Here is a 21,659-nt window from a genome sequence, read left to right as displayed (position 1 = left end):
TGTATTTAACGGGTGAGGAAATTTTAAATATCGCCAAAAGTAGGGTAAATCGTTTGATGCATAAATTGTAGGTAGCATGCTCGTATTTTAAATCGGGTAAAATTCGGACGTACGTTCAGTAAATTGCAAATTTCCCCTCTTGCAAAATTTAAGTTCGGAGCTTCCCTGCAATGGGACAATAGGAAAGGCTCTTAAAAATCGGCTATATTACAACACCATATTATCATTATTAAAAATAGTTTGAGATATATGCACAAAGTACACAAAACATGTGAAAGCAGTTTTTACACGACAAAATTTAAAAATAGTTATAATGATAAAGCACATGTGAGAACCAAAAAATTATTTGTAAAACAACGTTGATGAATTAAAAATAATAACATAAAACAAATCATTAAAGTATAAGAAAATCAGAATGATAGATTGTAAAAGATAATCAAGACTTCAGTTTAATCAAGAAACACATCGAAAATCTCCAAAAAATTATATTCTATTCCTTTTTTTTTTTTTTTTGAGCTGCCACAAGTCATAGGTTTTCGTCATTCCAGGGCATTATTATATGGTAGGTAACACACACAAAAAATAATAACACTAATAACCAACAATGTACTCAATAACAACAATGTACTCAGATTACAGTTTGTAATAAAATTCTTTAGTGTATATAATAGTATCAGTAGGTAAATGGGCTACAGAATGCACTTTTTAGTTTACGTAAATGCCATCAGAAATTCAGTTTAAATAAAATTTCATTAAAATCAATGGTTATTAATAATTTAATTTTCACCTAAATGTTCAAAAATATATTTACTTTGCATTATTCTAAAATGTTTAGTTTACAGTGGGGAATGTTAGAGGTACTGTCCCACTGTACCCCATCAACATGTCCCGAGTTATTTTTAAATCAAGAGTCAAAAGTTGCACAAAATTTATTAATGAAATGAAGAATATTATATGCATGCAATTAAAAAAGTTTCCGCTTTAAATTAATGCAGTGATATTGATTATTGAGCAGTAATTGATACCTTAAATTTAAAAAAAAATAAAACTTACAAAAACTTTCCTACATTGATAGCAAAAATAACTCCTTTCAGAACTAAACGTGTCTACGTTTCCACAGGGGTGCCCCCCCCCAAGAGTAAGAGCGCATCCCCTCTAAATATCGCGAAGACCCCCCCCCCCCCCCAAAGCAAGAGCCCGCTCCCAATAGAAAAATACCCCTAAAAACACTCCCTAGAAATTTCAGTGGCGCAGTCTGTGCCATGATCGCCCCCCCCCCCCAGGCGGGCAGCCCTGCGTTCCCGTATACCAACATCAACTTTCTAGTGTCTAATCAATATTCGCTTAATTTGCTTAGACTGCAAATTATGCCGAACGTACCTTTATATAACATTTAAATCTGATTTCTAGAAACAAGATATTCCTCACTCATCTCATGAAATCGATCAAAAATAATACAATGAACAAATAAAGTAGGACAAATAAAGTGTAAAGTAGAAATAATGTAGTTAATATAATTTTTTCATAAACAATTTCTTAAATCGCTTTTAAAAAGAAAAGAAAGAATTAGAAATAAAAAGCTCATCACAATAAATGCATTTTATTAAGAAAATTTTTTTGGTCAAGCTCTTTTTTCAGGGTAAAATTTAAAAAGCGCCGGATTTTACCCCCACCCAATCGACAATAAATAACAAATAATAATAATAAATATACTTAAGAAAATAAATAAAAAAAAATAATAAATTTTCACTTAAATAATTTTTGTCATCCAAAAAAAAAAAAAAAAAAAAAGATTTGGGGATACAAGTGTCGGGGTCGGAATCGACGGCCCTAGAAGTCGGGAGTCTGTAATCTTCCCTCCAACTCCACAGCCCTAATGAAAGCATTTGCGCTTTGAATTTAGTACATTTTGATTCAGTCATATTTATCTCTGACTTGCGTCAAATGTTTAGTCTACGAAATATGGTAATTTGATTTTTATAGATAAACAACTTTAATTCTTGAAAAAAAAAAAAAAAAAAAAAAAGAATATATTCAGACTGTGCACATTTTTTTAAAGTTTTGGTGCCAAAAAGTAATTTATCGCGTTGTCGTGAATGTTGAAATTTTAAATTGTTCGAAAAATACCCTTTAAATAGCCAGGGGTGACAACCTAGGGAGAGGGGGTCATGGTTTTAGTCTACGCCAGTGAAACTTTTAGGGGAAAAGTGTTTTGATGGGTATTTTTTCTTTCTATTGGGGGGGGGGGGACTGGGCGCATTGGTATTTAGGGGGTGAGTGCACCTTTGATCTTCGAAATCTTCTTTGCGAAATCTGACTGCACTTTGATTGTGTTGAAATTTAGCTCCTACACTGTTCAATTAATTACATTCAAAGTCCATCACGAAAAACGATACAGCTACTTTAGACTGAAAAAAGAAGTAAGTTCGGTTCTTGAAAAAAGAGTAGAGCCAGAAAAAGTATGAGAAGTTCAAGTGTAAGAAAGACAAGGAGGGGGAAATATTTTGCGTTTGGGGAATGCATTCGCCTTTTTTTGAGTGCTTGAATGACATAGTCACATAGCTGTTTGTCACGATCATTTAATATAATCAAGTGCACTTTCTTTTTAATTAATTGTCTGCAATGAATGCTGATTAAATTGACCTTCGTTTTCACTGTCTCTCTGTTTTTTCCCCCATACACAAGAAAATAAATTTATCTGGCTGAAAAAGCAATCCGAGGAACTTTTAACGTCCTTCATTATTTCTGACCTTCATGAACTCATAGCAGATCGGGTATCTTCTGGCTCTTCCCAAGTGCCATATAATCTGTTGTTTTTTATCATCAATTTAACATTTCTCAACTCGTTACGTCAGTTGCATAATAGTCGCATGAAAAAACTAGCAGTCATTCATTAGTCATGATACAGTTACATTTGTGATGCATTATATTTATTCATGAACTGCGAGTTCAAGCCACCAACATTCGATGAGCATGATTCCGCTCCACTAACAAAAGATGAACATGAAACTCTTATTCAATAGGCGTCCATTTCTACTAGCTATCGAAGTTTTCACAAATGACCTTTTGAGATGACCTTAATTCCCCCAAGTTAGAATCCGTTCAATTTGACTACTTTTTATGATCCCGTGCACTTCAATTAACACAAGTGCCCACTCCCCTTAGAGGAAGGGCGCACCCCCCTAAATGTCGCGAAGACCCCACCCTTAAAGCAAGAGCCCCCCCCCCCCTCAAAAAAAAAAGTGAAAAATACCCTTCCAAACTTGGACCTACGTTTTTAAATATTAACACACCCCGTTTAGATTAATCAAAACATTTCAAATTAACACAATAAAAATTTCAATGGCGCAGTCTGTGCTATGCTATGACTCCTTCTAGGTGGGCACCACTGCAATTAAAAAAACTGAGTTCTGTAAAAGAAAAAAAATGGAGTTAAAGGTACGAAAGGAATTATAAATTGCCACATGATTTTTCTCTAACTGTGAAACAAAACATTAAAAAAAAAAAAAAAAAAAAAAAAAAAAAAAAAAAAGATGTGGGAGGGATAGTTTTTTACAGACTTTATTTTAGAACCATTTTTAGTATTTGAACATGCGTCAAGTATTTGGGGCATGCTTTACTCAGAAAAACAAATTAATTCGCTACAGGAAGTAATAATTCCTGTTTCTAGCCAGCGTCATCTGTAATGAAGCTTTATTGTACGCGATGAGACACTATAAATTATATTAACACACCATAAATTGGGTAACTTGGTAGAAAAGTTAACTTGTCAGACTAGTCGACTCAAGATAAAATGAAAAGAGATTTTACTTATGCATCGTGCTGTAGTCGTGAAAGTAGCAGAAAGTATACGATATATAAATTCAAAAAAAATATGAGGGTTAGCGTTGAAACTTTAGAAAGCAGATGAAGGGTATCTTGAATTGAAATGTGAAAAATAAATACTTGAAAATACATTCCGTAAAGCAGGACGAGATGTATATTCGTCTATTAACTGTAATAAACTTATAATAAGTAAGTAGTTAAAAAATAATGATGTGAATTATGTTAGAAAAAAAAAACAGGTAGGGGCATTCGGAGCTTGTTGGACCACGGAAAACGTGGACTGCTTATAACAACTTTAATACTATTAATAAATATTTATTTTAATTACGCTTATATAGGCTTGGCAGACGTCCCAGTTTGACCAGGACAGGCCCGATTTTTAGAAAAAATTCCGGTGTCCCAGCTGGTTTACTTCACGTCCCGATAAAATATAAATTTGATTCCAAATGATTAAAAAAGTAAAAATAATTGGCCAGTATTAAAAGAGCGCTTGTCCTATCATTTGCATGCGCCAGACAAATGTTTTTCCTATCTCCTGTAAAGTGGCGATTATGTGACTGACGTAAGTCTGGCTCTAAGGCACAAATTTGTAACATTGACTTGTGTAAATAATATTGGATTCGCTCCTGAAGATTTTTACAACAAGAGTAAAAACAAAAAGACTTTCTTAAAAAGTTATAGCCAATGCAAAGAACATGTCTTGCGAAAACGCTTTTGGCATCTGTGAATACGTGACTTTTTTTCAACGAATTTGCGGGTGTACGTCCAGAGGTAAATTTTTGGGAGGGCGGAAAGTCCTAATTTGCCAAATGGAACTCCCTATTTCGACGAATCTTTATATATTAATTGGCAAGCCGTTTTCTTTCGGTACCGATTCCTCCTCTATTTGTGAACCGATTTCCTTCATTCTTTTTTTTTTTGTTTAGTAGCTATTGCCGAGTTTTAGTGTCATCAATAAAATTTTTTGAAATCGAACGCTAATTAACGGAGATATTAAATAAAAAACGCATTTTTGTCTTAAATGTCTCTTTCTACGCGAACGGATGGTTCAATTTTTTTCGAATTCGATATGGCTGGAAAGGTTTTTGAAAAATGCTCCTAACGAAGAAAGGGTCAAGGCGCCCAAGGTCCAATAACCTAAATCCACTAGAAAAAAAAAGTTATAAGCGTTTTTTAGTTAGCGAGACTCAAAAATTTTAATTTTATCTCTTTTCCATTGTTGAAATTCATTGTTGGAAGCGTGAAACATTGTTTTAATTCCTTTTTAACCGCTTTTTCTGCACGAAAAATGCATTTTAATGCTTCGAGCTTGGCATGGTTGGAAAGCTCGTGAAAAATACTTCAAAAAACGTTTACCCCCCGTTACGGAAAAAAAAAACAAAATCCTGCTACGATGACTAGAAAATGAGCAAGAAGCAATTATAAGTTAGGGAAAATTCATTTTTATTCAATTTTTTACGCGACTTAGCGTGAAGAAATTTCTCGATAATATTGTCTCGCCATTTTTAGCTTGAGCGTGACGAACTGAAATTCGTGCATTCATTTTTATTCTTGAGGCTTTGCAACATTTTCAAAATTGCTATTTTTGGACTGTTGATACTGTTAAGGATTTTACAGCTAATGTATTTCGGCCTTGCTCATAGTTTCAGATCTAAACGGCTGTTGTCTAAAATTTGGCAATCAAACCAAAATTCGCAACTCCAACGAACTGTAGGGGGCACTGAAGTCACTGTCTAATGGCGGAATTGAAAACTAAAACAAACGCACATGGTAACGAAGAAAATGCTAAAAGTGTTGTGATTTTTGTTCGTACGTATGATTTTTTCGCTTTATTCTTTTTAAATTAATTTTCAAAGCCTTGTGGATATTCTGGCCCACGTAGAAAGAAATGAGAATTCAAGAAGCATTACTAAACGTCAAACATTAATGCAAACTACGTAGTTCGTAGTTCTAAGCAGCTATTTATATGATGTTGAATTCGATATTTATCAATTCTTGATAAAACTAAATAATTGTGGCCTGACAAGAACAACAATTAATGCTAGAAAATTCAATATGACATTACAAATTATTATCGAAAGAAGATGATACTTCTTTGCCTTGCTTGGCTAGCGCTTATTTTTTTTTCCATTTGTAGCTGAGTTATTTCTCTCGAATTCCCGAATCGGTTCATTTAAAATTTTTCTGTTTCGATTTTTCTAATTTCTGAGTTACGATTTAATTGTGTCATGTTATGCAAATCATCAACAAAATTCTCACGGATATATGGTGGTAGTTTTCTTTTCAGTTGATTGACCATTATTTCTTTTCACTTATCGAATTCTGTAATCTTACTACCATTTTATTCCACTCATGATAAAAATTAAAAATGGTTTAACTAAAAACGCGAAATCTCGCCAAGGCTACTTTGCTCGCACAATACCAAAATTATAACCCTAAACAAATTTGGCGAAACCTTTCAGCTGAGAATAAAAGGAATAAAGTAAATTCTTACGATAATAAATCCAAGAAAATATTTTGCATACTGTCCATTCCGACTAAATGCTGCTGTAAAATATGATTAGTTAAATTAATTTAAGATTAAAAAAAACTCATATTCTTACAAATTCATACAATAAAATTTTTTACCTGGTATAACGTTATCCAATTTTGTTAATCCAGAGTTTTCTTGTTTACGCGTCCACCATTTAATACTTTTTTGAAAGAAATAAGGAAAACTAACATTATTTTGAGAAGCTCGAGAATACTCTTAGGGGACGAATTAATTTCTGTAGCTGAAAGCAAACTAAGACACATCGATTGCGTTAATAAATACTCAGAACAAACTGCCTGTGTTTACGTCAACAGACACACATGGAACTAAAACGTGGCAATGTTTTAGTTCCATCGGCAGTTTTGTAAATCACCGCAAGGTAGCGTATTCGAGCGCTGGAGTTCCGAATACCAGTTTAAATTAAACATTCTCTAAACTTTTCTTCAAAAATTTCACTATATTGTTTTTCTTTTACCAAGGCTCGATGCGCGTCTTATCAGGCTCAGTCATTTCAATAAAAGTTGTAGTATGAAACCAATCAGTCAAACAAAAAACCTGGTCAGACTCCAGCGACATCTGTTTGATTTTAAGGCAACTTAAACAATATAAACATCAGATAATTTTATTTTTAAAGTGAATTCAAAATTGAGTTCAAAACTGTTTGATTTAATTTTAAAGCGGATTTTTTTCTTCTTCAAGAAAAATGTTTGAAAAGCTATTTTAGGTTAAAAGTGAAAAAATATGTAACTTTGTTTTCAAGAAATATTAAGTTTCAAAACAAAATCACATGAGTATAATAAGCTGAGGAAGGTGTTTATCTAGTACTAATTAAGTCAATATAAAATTCTGTTAATGAAAAATTTTTTGTGACAAACTATTCCATTTTTCGCATGAAGCATTTTCAAAATTATTTGAGTGATGTAACCACAAAACTTCAATAAATATAAATATGAGTTAGTAATATTGAATATTGATCCTGTCTTATTTATTTTAATTTATACATTAAATAACAATTTCAAACGAACGAAAAAGAAGTTTGCCATTTGAAAACGTATGTGAGTAAAATGTTTTGGTTATGCTGTTTTTTTTTGGGGGGGGGGATAATTTCTGTTTTAAATTTACAAAAAAGTTCATTGAAAATTTTCTCCTGAATGATATGCGCAATATCATAAAAACAAATATTACATCTTACGCACGAGTCCATACTGATTTTTAAACATATGAACTATGCTCAATAAATTGAATTGGCGAAAAATATTTTTTTAGTTTTATTATGCAAGAATTAATTACATATGCTTCCTCAAGCACAACTGATAAATATATTTATGGAAACATTCAAAAAGCTTTCAGTATTTTTTTTTTAAACTTTGAAGTTGAACCTTAAATCAGTTATTTTTTAAAGACATATTCTAAAACAGGTGAATAACTCAATTTGATATTTTTATTTCTTCACAATAAAAACTAACAAAATGCACCAAAAATGCACAGATATACAATTATTTTAAGAGAAAAATTTGTAGAAAACATATCAAATAAAATTTTATCCATGAAACTGATCGTTAGTATCGATCATTATGCATTACAATTTATGTCTTTAAGGAGAACGTTGTATGTTAAAGAACAAGAACATTAAAACAACAATGAGTTGACCAGGAAAAACATGCCAATAAAAATTTCAAAAAATGAAAAGATGGCAGCTTTTTATTAAAAGATTTTTACATACCTATTTTCCAGCTTTTAGAAAAAAAGCATCAATATAGTAAAAATTATTGAAAAAATTAACATACGTGAAACATTTGGCGCGTTTTAAAAAATTTTGCAAAATTATATAATTTTCTATATTAAACAGTATTAAAAAGCACCCACGTTATGGTAATCTAGTTGAAGATCATTTAAAGTGTAAAATAATTCGCCAAATAAATATATCAATTAATTAAAAACAACAAAAGTTCCATTGAAATGTTAGAAGAATAAACATTTTCGGCAGCAATTTTAGCAATAGAAAAAGTTTTCGCCATGTTCGCGCCGAATAATTACCCCTTGATTTTAATGTATTAAATGGCAAGAAATGTTACCAAATTTTTGTCAAATTTTCTGACGCTAAAAGATTACATTATGTGCGTCACGATGCATTTCAAATCTGGACGATTACTTTTCATTTTATTTGTTGCCCCATATTTTTTTTTTTTTTTTTGGTTTCAATAAAATGAAGCTTTTTTTTAACTGTCAAACATAATTTGTTTAGCGGATTATTTTACATTTTACTGGAATGTCGTTACTTTTAATGTCGTTTGGTGTCTCATTTCATTTAATGGGAGGATTATGTAACAAAACTTTGAATGCTTTTCGGTGATCTAATTTATTTATTTGTCGAAACAATATGATATTTTGCCTTTTTCTTGGATTTTTAATCAAAACGAAGTAAAATAAATTCGCCAAATAAAAAACGAGCTTTTAAAATAACATCAGAAATCTCGTTAAAACATTTCGCCAAATCAATTTAAGTTCTCCATCATTATGTGACATAATCAGCTGAATAAGTGAACTGAGTCATAAATAGAAATTGAAGGTGTGTAAATTTTTAAAATTAGAAAAAGGAGCAATCATAACATGGTTATGAAGATGCAATCTTTACTTTTTAATTTTCGCCGTCGATGATGTAAGTGTAATTTTTTTCAGTTTTCGGCAAGGTAGAGAGAAAACTCACCAAGTCAAGTTACTTGCCTGTAACGAAATAATATCCAAAGAGAAAATATGTATTGCATTCATATCGATATTGTGAAATAAAATGATTATTGTCAAAATCTTTGCGATTGTGCCATTAAATACCTCTTTTAAATATGCAGTAAAATACAATATAATTTTTAAACAGCAAGGATTCCTTCCTAGAAGAGTAATGTTTAAACCGTTCTCGATATCAACTCACCTTAAGGGGGTCCGGGACACATTTTGAAAAGTTTTTTATTATGTACTTTATAGTTTTGAAATTTTTTGAACTGATTCATCATTTATTTAATAAGCAAAATCATAACATAAATATGAAAAAAAAATTTTTTTTTATTTAAATTTAATTAGTTTTTTTCAAAAAAAAAAATGGGGTTGCTTTAAATTGCTATAACTCAAAATATTGTTGGTCAATTTTAAATTTTTTTTCAAAAAAGTATGCACAAATATCTAAGCTTTAATTTTTATTCTGCGATTTTAAAAATATTGATTCAATAAAAAATAAAAAATATTTGAAGAAAAATTTCGAAAAATTCGAAGATACTTTTTTTTTAAAAAATCATAATTTTTGCAGTAAACGTTTTTTTTTAAATTCGCCGAATAAAAATTAAAGTAAATTGCTTGAAAAAGATATGCTCCAAGTTTCATTACTTTATCTCTATCGGTTCTTGACTTATAAGAGCTTGAATGCAAGAAATCGGGAAAAAATGCATCATGGAGAAAAACGCGTTTAAAGTTTCAAAGTTATGTACACATTCGTTAGATGCATACAACAAAAATAGCTATAACTTTCGTTCCATTTAAGGTAGAAACAAGACTCAAACGTCCTCTTAAGCAGAAAAAAAGGAGCAATTTTTCAAATTATAAAAAAAAAATTGCAAAATTTGAGGATTTTTGTGTCCTGGACCCCCTTAAATGTCTCAAAAATGTTAGACGTAATCCCAGGGCCCGAATAGCTAAACGTGAGGCCCAAGGCTCACAATGCTTTGAAGGCGCCCTTGTATTCATCACTTTCAGTCAAAGCGAAATAATGTTAAAATAATGTTTAACATTTATCCAAAAGAAGAATTTGATTATTTTCACAAAAATACATGATTTTTCATTGCGACTCATAAGTTTTTAAAAACATTTGGGCCCTTAAGGAAGAGGGGGCCTCAAGCCCAGGATGCCTATGCGGTAATCAGGCCCTGCGTAATCCCAAAATAATGCAAATAGTATTTATTTAATTTAATTTAAAATAAGACATAAGATTCAGGGATGAATCCGTATATTTTGCCAGAAGCGAAAGTCAATGAGAAATAGTTGAATGTAGAGTTGGGACCAGCTTTACGTGAAAAGAAAAAAAAAATTCCTGAAAAATAGAACTGATACGCAGTTCCGGCATCAATTCGCCCTGTTCTACTCATCGGTTAACTCATATCAATGAAATTTTACGTTAAAGATAGAAAAAACCTATCTTTTAACAGCAGAAATAATACGTTAACTAATGTAAACTATAGTGCCTAGAAAGAGCTCTTCTAGGCACTATAATGTAAACAAAGGATCGCCCGGTTATACTACAGCGCACTCTTGCGGGCAAGTCGGCGCTTTTGATCTTTTGAGAAATGACTGAGCCTGATGAGACGCGTATCGAGTGAAGCCTTGCTTTTACACATTGAGGTTTTCTCACTTATTTCCACTATCCTTCAAAATAGAGTATTTACGTAGCAAACTTTTATCAATACCTACTCTAATTGCTCAAAAATCTTATATCTTTTATTTTAAAAAATGCCTTAATTTATATTTCTGTACTATGAACATTGACTGTCATTATGCCTCGATGTAGAACATTAACAGGTCGAAGTACGAGACAAAGAAGCAGGAATAATTACTCACGTAATAGTATAAATAATACAGAAAATAATGAAATTAGTTTGCGAGCTACATTTAAATGCGCACTGAACGCCATTCCAAGAACTTTCAATAGTTATGACTGCGGAATGATGGATTTACAATGCAGGTTTTGCAATGCAAAACATTTCGAGTCTGAAGTGACTTTAGGTAATAGGAACGCATTTACTTCCTGTTGCCATAAGGGTAAAGCGCTATTACCGCCTCTAAGTCAAAACGATTATTTCAAATCATTGTACGACAGATTAACTTCAAGTTAAACTTCAATAAAAACAAAGTCAAAAAATTATTTTAAAAATATTCGTAAATTTAATTTGTTAATTTAGTATGACATCAGTTATGCAGCGCCCTTAACAATAAACGAATCTCAAAGACGACCTCTTTTTAAAAATTGTACTACTGTTGCCGGTCCAGTGTTTTCGAATGGACAATTATATGTTGCCACGAGTCGAGTTCGTTTATTTGGTACTTGGAAATTTATATTTCTAATGACGAATAAGCAACTTACTCAGTAATAGTAGACGTTTTATAAGTAATATTGTTCACACAGAAGTTTTACGTATAAACTGAGTTTTGATGCTTCATTTTATACAGGAAGATTTCGAAAATTAGATAATTGGCGGTTTTTATCCATTGGCGTCACATTTTTTGTTTCGAATGCCAGCGCGAAGAATTTATTTCCTTTGCATACGTAAACAAAAGCAACATGATATCCAAAATAAAATTATTCAAGCCAAGAATTTGACGACCACACCAATTTCTCAATGGTGTTGTTTTCTTCAGTCAAAAATACTACTTTTAGTCACTGAAATGATAGAATAAGCAAATGAAATAACGTTATTTTATATATATTTTTTAAATGTTTGATTTTGGAAATAAAGCGTGATCGTCGTTACAAGTACTGTACTTTGGCGCGCTACTCTATATCAGCGCTATATGTTTATGATTTGCTGTCAATCACGTTTCCAGGTTATGATATTTTTCGCTGTGCGCTAACGGCATCAGTGAACGGCATTTCATCGCTTTTGATGACATGTGCAGAAGCGTAAAAAATGAATTTCAATCTGTGCACCGATTAAAATAATTGTTAAAAAATATAACAATTTTTTCAAATTATTTAAAATATAGTTAAAACCTATGTTTTTAAGCATGCTGTTTCAGAAAAAAAAATACTTTTAAAATTTCGAAAATTACCCCATTACCGAAATATTCCTTTTCATCCATTTATTTTGAGATTAACAGACAAAAATCAAAACTGAAATAAATTATTACTGTCTGTTATTGCGTGCACATATAAAAATTGCATGTTTCCAGACGTACAGTGAACATGAGTAAGAGTAGAAATAAAAACGTTGGAAATAGTTAAAATCATACAAGCTTTATCAAATATTCATTTATGAATATGGTCGAGTTTCGACCACTGGGCGAATACTAATGATAATGATAATTTTGCCGAATGATGATAATTTTGTCGAATAATAAATAATAATTCTGCAACGATGATAATATTGTCGAATCCAAATTTTGCCGAATGATGATAATTTTGTCGAACGATAATTTTGCCGAATGATGATAACTTTTGCTGGATCATGATAATTTTGTCGAATAATGATAATTTTGCCGAATGATGATAGTTCTGCTGAATGATGATAATTTTGCCGAACACAAATTTCACTGAATAAGGATAATTTTGTCCAATGATGATGATTTTGCCGAATACAAATTCTGCTGAATGAAAGCTTTGCTGAATGAAACTCTAAATTTTGACGAAAAATGATGATTTTGGCGGAACTCCTATTTTTGCCGCATGCTGATAATTTTGCCGAGTCGTCAGACAAAATTAGCCGAATAAGGAAATTTTTGGGAGATCATAATATCCTCCCATCGGGTGCCCCTGTGACTCTGTGTACGTCATTTGACAAATATTCAATTTTTAAAACAATAAAGTTGAGGGAAAAAAATAATTATAGGATTTTTGTTCATTGAAATACATAACCAAAAACTACACACACGACACAAAAGCAAAGTTTGGATCAAAAATGCATTTCTATTACCAAAAAATTATAACCGATTATTTACTTTTAAAATGTAACAACTTCCTGAATTTTTCTAGTTTTCCATATCTGATGCATTAACAGAAGTTTTTGAAAGTTAGAAAATTCTAAAGAGTATTAAAATTTTTACTAATGTAGTTAAAAAGCTTTTTTGCATCGAATTCTAGGTGTGAATATTAAAAATCTTCCTAACTTAAAGAATAAATGAAAAATAAAATTTTAACTAGAAGATATGAAGTTAAAGTTGGTTAGTTAATATTTAGTTTAATTAAATATGTTATAGTGAGCTTTAAACTTTGTTTTTTCATTCTAAAAACAAAGCAACATCAGTCAGTTATAAATATTGATAATATATTCATCATTAAAATTGAGACAGAAGTTGTTTTTGTAATGCAGACCAATGTACCACGGGCATGGGGCACGATAGTTCATTTGACATAGAGCTCTGTTTAAAAAGAAATCTAATCTTAAATAATCTAGAGTTGAACATTTTTAAAAACATCTGGGACGATGAAAAGTGTTTAGTGAAATTTGAGGTAGAAAATTAAATCATTCATCCATTTTTCTAATGAGATAAAAATGAAAAGTGGATAAGCGGACCAGCGTACCCAGGTTTCTCCTCTATCTACACTTGTTGATGGTTGATGTTCTTTACGTCACTATTTGAAACTAGTATGTTGTGGCCATCACGAAACTTTCTTCTATATATATTTTTTTTCTGTTCTCTCCCCATGCTTGACAATATGCAACACTCCCAACAAAAACAAAATTACACATGCAAAAACTAGACAACCATCCCAATGTCTGAATTATTGCAAAAGCAAAGCAAAGAGCAAAAATTGAAAGTTATTTTAAAAGCCTTAAATATTTTATTTGTTAACAAACATAAGATGGCAACAGTTAAAAATTTTAAATCATTCAGATAATATTTCTGATCATTTCCATACAATTAAAATCACGAGAAATACGCAGACAGCAATCTATTACGATTTATCTTTCTTATTGTTGCACTAATAAATCTATTTTTATTCGCAAAAAAAAAAAAAAAAGTCAAAATTTCTTGGAGCGATTGGCGTCAAAATTGAACCAAAGCCTGTTTACATATGGATTAACATATATAACAAATTTCAACCAGAATGTAGTATTACTTCTTGAGATAGGGCACTCACAACGGAAAAAAAGAACGGGCGATTGCGCTACTCCCTTTCTAGCTGTTGACACCAAAATAAAATCAGCTCTTATACCCACTAAGGGCTACTTGCCGATAAATTTTTCTTTCATTCCGTTCATTATTTCTTGAGATGCAGCAGTCACAATTGACGACAAAATACGTTCTATAGCTCAACCCCCGTTTGAGTTATTGACACCAAAATTGAATCAGCACCTGTTCCTGTTGATGGCAACATGTGGACCAAATTTTGTTTGATTCCGCCAGTTACTTCCTGAGGAATAGCAAGCACGCGTAACTCAAAAAACGTCCCATTGCTCCACCCCCCTTGGAGGAATTCGCGCCAAAAACCAATGGGCACAAGTTCACATAGGGGCACATATGTGTACCAAATTTCGTTCGATTTCATGCGGTAGTTTTTGCTGTAGAGCGGCCACAAAAAACTGGTCACACACAGACGTAACACACATACACACACACATACACACACACACACACAGACAGACATTTTCCAAAAATAGTTGAAATGGACTCAGCACACCTCAAAACGTTCGAATCCGTCAAAATTCGAAATTCGAAAATTTGCACGAATCCAATACTTTCTTCTATTTATTAGATATAGAAGAAAGTAAAAAATAAATGAATAAAATAAAATATCAACCATCAAATTCAATAAAAATCAGAAGGTTTTACTCTATTTCTTGAAATAAACGAGGTTATATACCCAGTACCGCCGCATACCTTCTAATACAGCACTACTCATGTATTCTGACGTGGGCATGTAAAGGGCACTACCTCAATTTTTTTTTGAATTTTTTTGCATTTTTTCATCTATTGTACAAGCTTGCTTCTTACGTTTCTGCTGAAAAAAAGGCGCGAAAAAAAAAACAATGCGCGAAATGGGGTTGTTTCCTTCAGTCAAAAGTAGTACTTTTTGTCATTGAAATTGATAGAACAAGCAAAAAAAAAATAAATAAATAAATAAATAATTAAATAAATAAATAAATAAAATAAAATAACATTGACCCAGAAAATACTTTCATTTTCCCAACAGTTATTTTTTAATTAATTGTTTAAAATGTCCAATTTTTCAAACAAGGCGTGGTCTTGATGACGTCACAAATGATGCTATTTGGCGCATCTTTCTTCTGTGTTTCCACGTTATGATAATCAAGAAACGAATTAAAATTACGTTCTACGTTTGCTATCAGCCATATCGTTTGCAATACACGTGAGTAAAGATGCGAATTAAATATTTTGCACTGTGAATCAACATTGAATGGTATTTCATCATTTGTGATGTCATCGGCGGAAGCGTAAAATACGAAATGCACCGATTTAAGTAATTTTTTTTTTAAATTTTAAGCACAATCATATTATTTAAAAATGGTCAGATCCTATGTTTTTAAGCATGCTCTTTCAGAAAAAAAATACTTTTAAAATTTTGGAAAATATCCCATTCCAACATTTGCCCAGGGCCGGATTAGTCATAGAGCAGAAGTAGCAAATGCTACGGGCCCCGCGCCATGAGAAAAAATTCCAGAAAACACTACTTTCCGTACTTTAATCCGTTTAAATTTATCTCTATCTTTCTCTTTTTATTTAGATCTAGCTTTTCTAAATGCTCAGGTAAAGTAAAAATCTTATTTTTTCGTTGGATTGCTTTCCAGAAATTTTTCTCAATTGAAGGCTTAAAAACGCAATTTTAGTTGATCTTTCTCAGTGGAAGGAGAAAAAGCGTCGTTGGGTCAGGAAAGTTTCAAAACTGACCTAAAAATTACAATTTTAGGCAATGTTTGGAAAACGGAGGATTGGGTTTTCTCTAGATATTTTTTTCTCTTTTTTTTTGGCAAAATGAAGTCAATTTTAAGGTAACTTAAGAAATTTAAGTGAGTTAGGGTCCTAAAGATTTTAGCTATTCAAGCCTAAATAAAAAGAAAAAGAAAATTTAGGTTTGATAAGGGGCAGGGGCGGCATTTCAGCATTTCGTTTGGGGGGTCGAGTTTCTTGAACATGAATTTCCTCAGAACGGTATAAAATACATATTGGTTAACAAGAACTGATAATTAAATGGTTTTAATGTTAAGAATAATTAGGTTTGTAAAGAACAATTAAAATTTTTTCGACCGAAGCTTTAAATTTATTCTGTTATAAGTTATCTCACAAAATATCTCGGTACTAGTTTTTATTTTTTAGTAAGTTTTAATCTGCTATTTTTGGAGTCAGGAAGAACAGAAAATTTTGTAACTATAGTTAATCAATATCCAATAACTTAATTTATTGCCAGTATAGCTAAAGAGGAAGTTCTTGCTTTGCCTCATTGCGCTTCGAAGGCAATTCTCTAACCTCATGAGACACGAAAGTCAAAATTGGTTGACGTTCAGTTCTCCTACAACTTTCTGGTTGTGTGCGTAGTTTTTTACACCAATGAAGAGGCTCCATTATTGTAGCCTTAAAATAGCTATATGCTGTATTTTCGTGTAAATTTGTGCTTTATTTACGTCGGTTTTTCAATTTAATCACGAAAGTCATCTTTCAAATGACTGACCTGATTGAAACAGTCAAAAAACAATGGAAGCAAGAAAGTTATGTCAAAAAAAGCACATTTCCTTTAGATTCCTCTCTTTAAAATAACCAAGAAACGTTTTAAATAGGCTAGTATTTATTTTGTGTCAATAAAAAGTAGGGTCTGGTGGGGTAAAGTGGTCATAAAATCGTAGGTTTTCAACTTAGGTGAATAATAAATGCAATAAATTCTTTAAACACTTCAACTTTTTTTGTTTTTATTTTACATTGCATTATTAAAGAACACGGTACATTGAGTTTTAGGAAAATAAATATTGATTTAAGTAGCATTATAACACTTTCTTTTCCCTTTGTATTTATGACCACTTTACCCCATGGGGTGGGGGAAAGTGGTCATAGCATGGGGTAAAGTGGTCATAGTTAAAAATAGATGCAAAACCATTATAAACAACCCTAATATTTGTATATTTCGCTTATTTTTATAGTTACAAGTATATGCACAATCATATGCGAGTATACACGAGTATATACGTGTCGTGCAAACATTAGTAAGCACGTTCATATATGAGTAGATGCATGTATGCATCAGATACATGCATGCACGTGCCTACTCAAGCATATACGTGTATATAGGTATTTATACGTGATTGGCTACCGGAGTGTATGCGTGTATACACGAGTATATACGTGTCACATGTATGTACGAGTATATATGTGTGTAAACGAAGATCATATGAGTGTATGCACTTGTATCTTAAATATATACGTGCATGCATGAGTATATACGTGTACAGTAGACTTATACACGCATATATAAGTGTACATACACAAACGGATATACACGAGTTAATTCGTGGATACATCCAGTGTATGTTTGGGGGTACGTGTCTACTCACATTGTGAAGCACGCGTATACGTATGTATACGTGCAAACATGATTATATACCTGTATAGATGTATATACGTACATTTACGTGTAGACATAAGTACATGTATGTATACACGAGTATACAAGCTTATATACATCATGTGTGCCTACAGAGTGAAAACAAGCTCTTGGGCATAAATGTAAGGGATGTGAGAGGGGAGGATAAGAAGCAAAGAATTATAAGGAACACGTTCGCTGACGCGCTACATGCACACAATGCCAGAAACTGATGGATGGAAAACAAATCACCAATTTGTTACCCAAAGATGATTTTGCCCAAGATTTTAGTTTTTAAGGAATATTTAGAGCAGTTGTTAAAAGTTACGGCCTGTAGCTCTAATACAAGCATCGCAACAAAGGCGCATCGGCTGATGAAAGTTTTTCAAAAGTCTCGTTATTGTAACAGAGCGTGCTTTGTGATTGTGACGCACATATATCACAGCTGCAGGCTGCAAATTTCATCAATCGCTTTAAAATTTTCTTGAAACCTAAAATGTTGTGTAAAATTGTCTTTGTGTAATAAATTTTTGATCAGTTTTGCATCCATCAGTTTCTGGCTTTGCGTGCATGTAGCGCGTCAGTATTGTGTTTGTTTCCTTATGTGCTTCTTGCTTCTTATCCTCCCCTCTAACATTTTTAATAATTTGCTTAAAAGTTTAAGCTCACCCTGTACACTTGTGTATCATATGCTTGTATGTAAGTGTCTACTCGAGTACGTACGCGTATATGAGTGTCTACCTGAGTATATAAGTGTTTATATATACAAACGAGTATATACGTTATAGCCGAATGTATATCTGTATAGAAAATTTAAATATTTGCAGATACCCATATATGTATTTATTGGTGCATTTATGTGAATACGTCTATATACGTGCCTACACGAGTATATGCGTATACTTACGCATATACTCGTATATTTAACACCATTTACTGAAAAAACAATACGTATTAAGTGAAATTAATATTTAATTCATATCTGCCTTATACTTAATGATTAAGTGACATTAGAAGAAGAATACTTGTTAAGCCTAATATTATGACCACTTTACCCCATCTCACTAAAATTGTTCTAAAAAATTATCTAAAATAGATTCAGCTAACTGCTAATGAGTAAGAGTTCTTGAGACATGTAGGAAGCTTCCTATGCAGTCAATCTGTTCATAATTCTAACAAACAAAATTTCCCAAGGAAGTTAAAAGAGGTCTTTAGATTTGAAAACTTTTCATACTGACAGAAAATTTTTTTTTTTACCGAATGACATTTTGCCAGTTGTAAAATTTTGTACTCAAAATGTAGTTTCTAACTACCCTACTCTATAATAAAATTTTCACATTCATTCGAACATTTATTTCCAAGCTATAGCCATTTATTTGACGACTGACCACTTTACCCCATTGACCACTTTCCCCCACCAGACCCTATAGTCACAATTCACAAAACAAATCCTCTTCCCTCATGCTATTACTTATAAGTGTAATATTTTCTTTTTCGCTTTCTATAACCGACCTACATAATATTGAAGTTAAGACCAATAATAAATATATCTCATTAAATCCTGTCTCAATTTCTTGAGAAACTGAATTGATCAGTTTATTCAAAATATTGATTTAATATTTTGACTAAAACTTCATCTTGGTTTTGTCACCTCTTCCACATTGGCATACATTAAAAACTGTTACGAAAAGTTCTGTCACAAAGTTCCACACCTGGTTCAAGTATGCATTAATGCGAAAATTACTAAGAGTTTCAATTGTCAATCCAAGAATTAAGATTAGCGAATTAAAATTTTTATGATAGAGTGTAGCATTTATCAAAAAAAAAAAAAAAAAAAACACTCCGCAGTATAAATAAAGTAAACGAAAAATTCAGACAAAAGCATACATATTAAAATGACATCAAATTTTTTATCAATGAAAAGGTCGCTTTCCAGTAATTCTTCCAAGGGGCTTTTATAACTCTTGAAGACCATCTTGTGTCACTCAGAGATTGTCAAGTAAAGAGCCTCAAGATACATTTGTTGATGTGAAAGTATTTTTTGATGTGAGATGTTTTTCGAAAATAGCATATCTTTACAAAAAGTTTCCATGAAAGCATATGATACACCGAGTTGCTAAAATGTGTTTCTAGTACATGGCATCAATGAACATTTACTAGATGAACATTAAGTTATATTATGAGCATAAAAATTTATGTAAAATGACATGGAATTTACGCGTAAAAATTGCACAGCACTGTACGGGTATCTCATATAAGACGCGCACCATCATAACATAGATTACTCAATTTTGAAATATTTAACCCATATGAAGAGATTACTTCTTTAGTTAAGGCAAACACTTATCCTCCATCAGTTTTTTCTGTTCTGAAAATTCAGGTAAATGATTTTCTAAGTTATCTAAATTGAATTTTACCATTTTATATTATTCTTAGTGAAAAATTTGGGGGTGCAACCGCCCCCTCTCGCACCCCCTATTTGCTGCCCCTGATAAGGGGTCTCCAACCTTTTTCACTCGCTTGCCACATTGTAAATTTTTGAAGGCGATGCGGGCCAGTCCAACAATATTTTAGCTCAGATGATCTATTTAGCACTATTCCCCCCCCCCACCTCCACCCATACATAGCGAATATATATATATATATATATATATTTTTTAATTAAGCGCTCAGTGGTAGTTTTTGAAAATTTCTGGGCTTGCTTCTAAGTTGCTATATTTCCTTATACATATTTACTGTTAGCTAAATTAAATTACATTTTATGTGCCAATAAATCTCTAATAATATAACGATAGTGGGTCTTGTAAAATTTAGAATAGTTCAGGAAACTGAAACAAAAAGTATTCTTTGTCACAATTTAATAGAGTGAAGGTTTTTTTTTTTTTTTAAGGCTAATTAGTGAGTGGATACAAGACAAAATTATTGCAATGTACTTCAACTTTTTTTTATTCAATTAATGACGATTAAACATTTGGAAATAAATAAGAACACAACACGTGTAAAGCTTTAAAAAAAATAAAAAGTTAAAAAATGAATGAGAAGACTGCATTTGTTTACCGCTAAAAATGTCAGTTCATTCAGAGACAAAATTCGTACTTCCGATAATTAAGGGAAATTTTAAATGTTCCACTGATAAAGAAAATCTATATTTAGATTCAACATAATTTTAAAAATGTCTCTTCACACTTGCAAGTGGATGCAAAAAGAGAAAACATAGCTTTAGCATGAATATTTTAGAAAGTCTTTTTCTGGTACAGAACTGTAAAATGGAGCACATGTTTTCCCTGGGGTCAGGGAAAACTCAATGTCAGGGGACAAGCGGGAGAATATGGCGCGGAGAAAAGTTTTTTGTTATTGGAAAGAGCAAAAAGAGAGACGGGTGCTGCAAACGTAGTTAACAGTAAAAAATGATTAAAAAACAATTTAAACTAACGGTAAAAAGATTTTAAGTAACTATTTGTAATTAAAAATAATGTCTCAATAATATTTCCAACGAGTTCGCGAGCAGTAGGTTGGAGAGCCCTAAGGGAAGGGGTTCTTTCCTGAAATTGTGTTCAAAACTGAAGTCAATTTCAGGCTATCTTTGGGAGGAAAGGGTTTGAGGGATTGTCCCATATAGCTGAAAACAAAATTTCAAGCTATGTGGGAAGATTAGAGAAAGGGAACTCCCCCAGAAACAATTCTGACGCGGTTTTAGATTATCACTGGTGACGGTATCTGGAGGGGGGGGGGGGTTACGGGTTTGCTTCGTAAAATGTTAGAAACTGAAATATTTCAAGACGCAGGCTATCTTTAGTTTTAGCTTTGGGTACTTTGGGTAAAGACTAGTGGTTTGGAGCCCTTCTCCCCGAATGTTGAGAAACTAGGTAAGTAAGTGGGTATTCTCCTTTGGAATTTTTTTTGAAATTTTGAAATCGAGATGGTTCAAGGGCTTTCTCCGGAATTTGGAGTCTAAAAATTTAAGCAATTTTTGTTGATAGCCGGAGAAGGAGGATGCGGAAACTCTTAAAGCAC

At 32.1% G+C, this 21,659-nt stretch overlaps 1 protein-coding gene across 1 annotated transcript in view; it reads left to right on the top strand.

Annotated features, from left to right (window-relative positions):
* The window catches only part of LOC129224053 (sialin-like), an 89,333-nt gene that overhangs the window by 1,004 nt on the left and 66,670 nt on the right, over positions 1-21,659 (top strand). The gene's annotated exons all lie outside the window — the stretch shown is intronic.

This window comes from Uloborus diversus, chromosome 6, assembly GCF_026930045.1.
Source record: "Uloborus diversus isolate 005 chromosome 6, Udiv.v.3.1, whole genome shotgun sequence".
NCBI lineage: Eukaryota > Metazoa > Arthropoda > Arachnida > Araneae > Uloboridae > Uloborus > Uloborus diversus.
The sequence above is the reverse complement of the archived record's forward strand: the minus strand, read 5'-3'. Positions and strand labels throughout refer to the sequence as shown.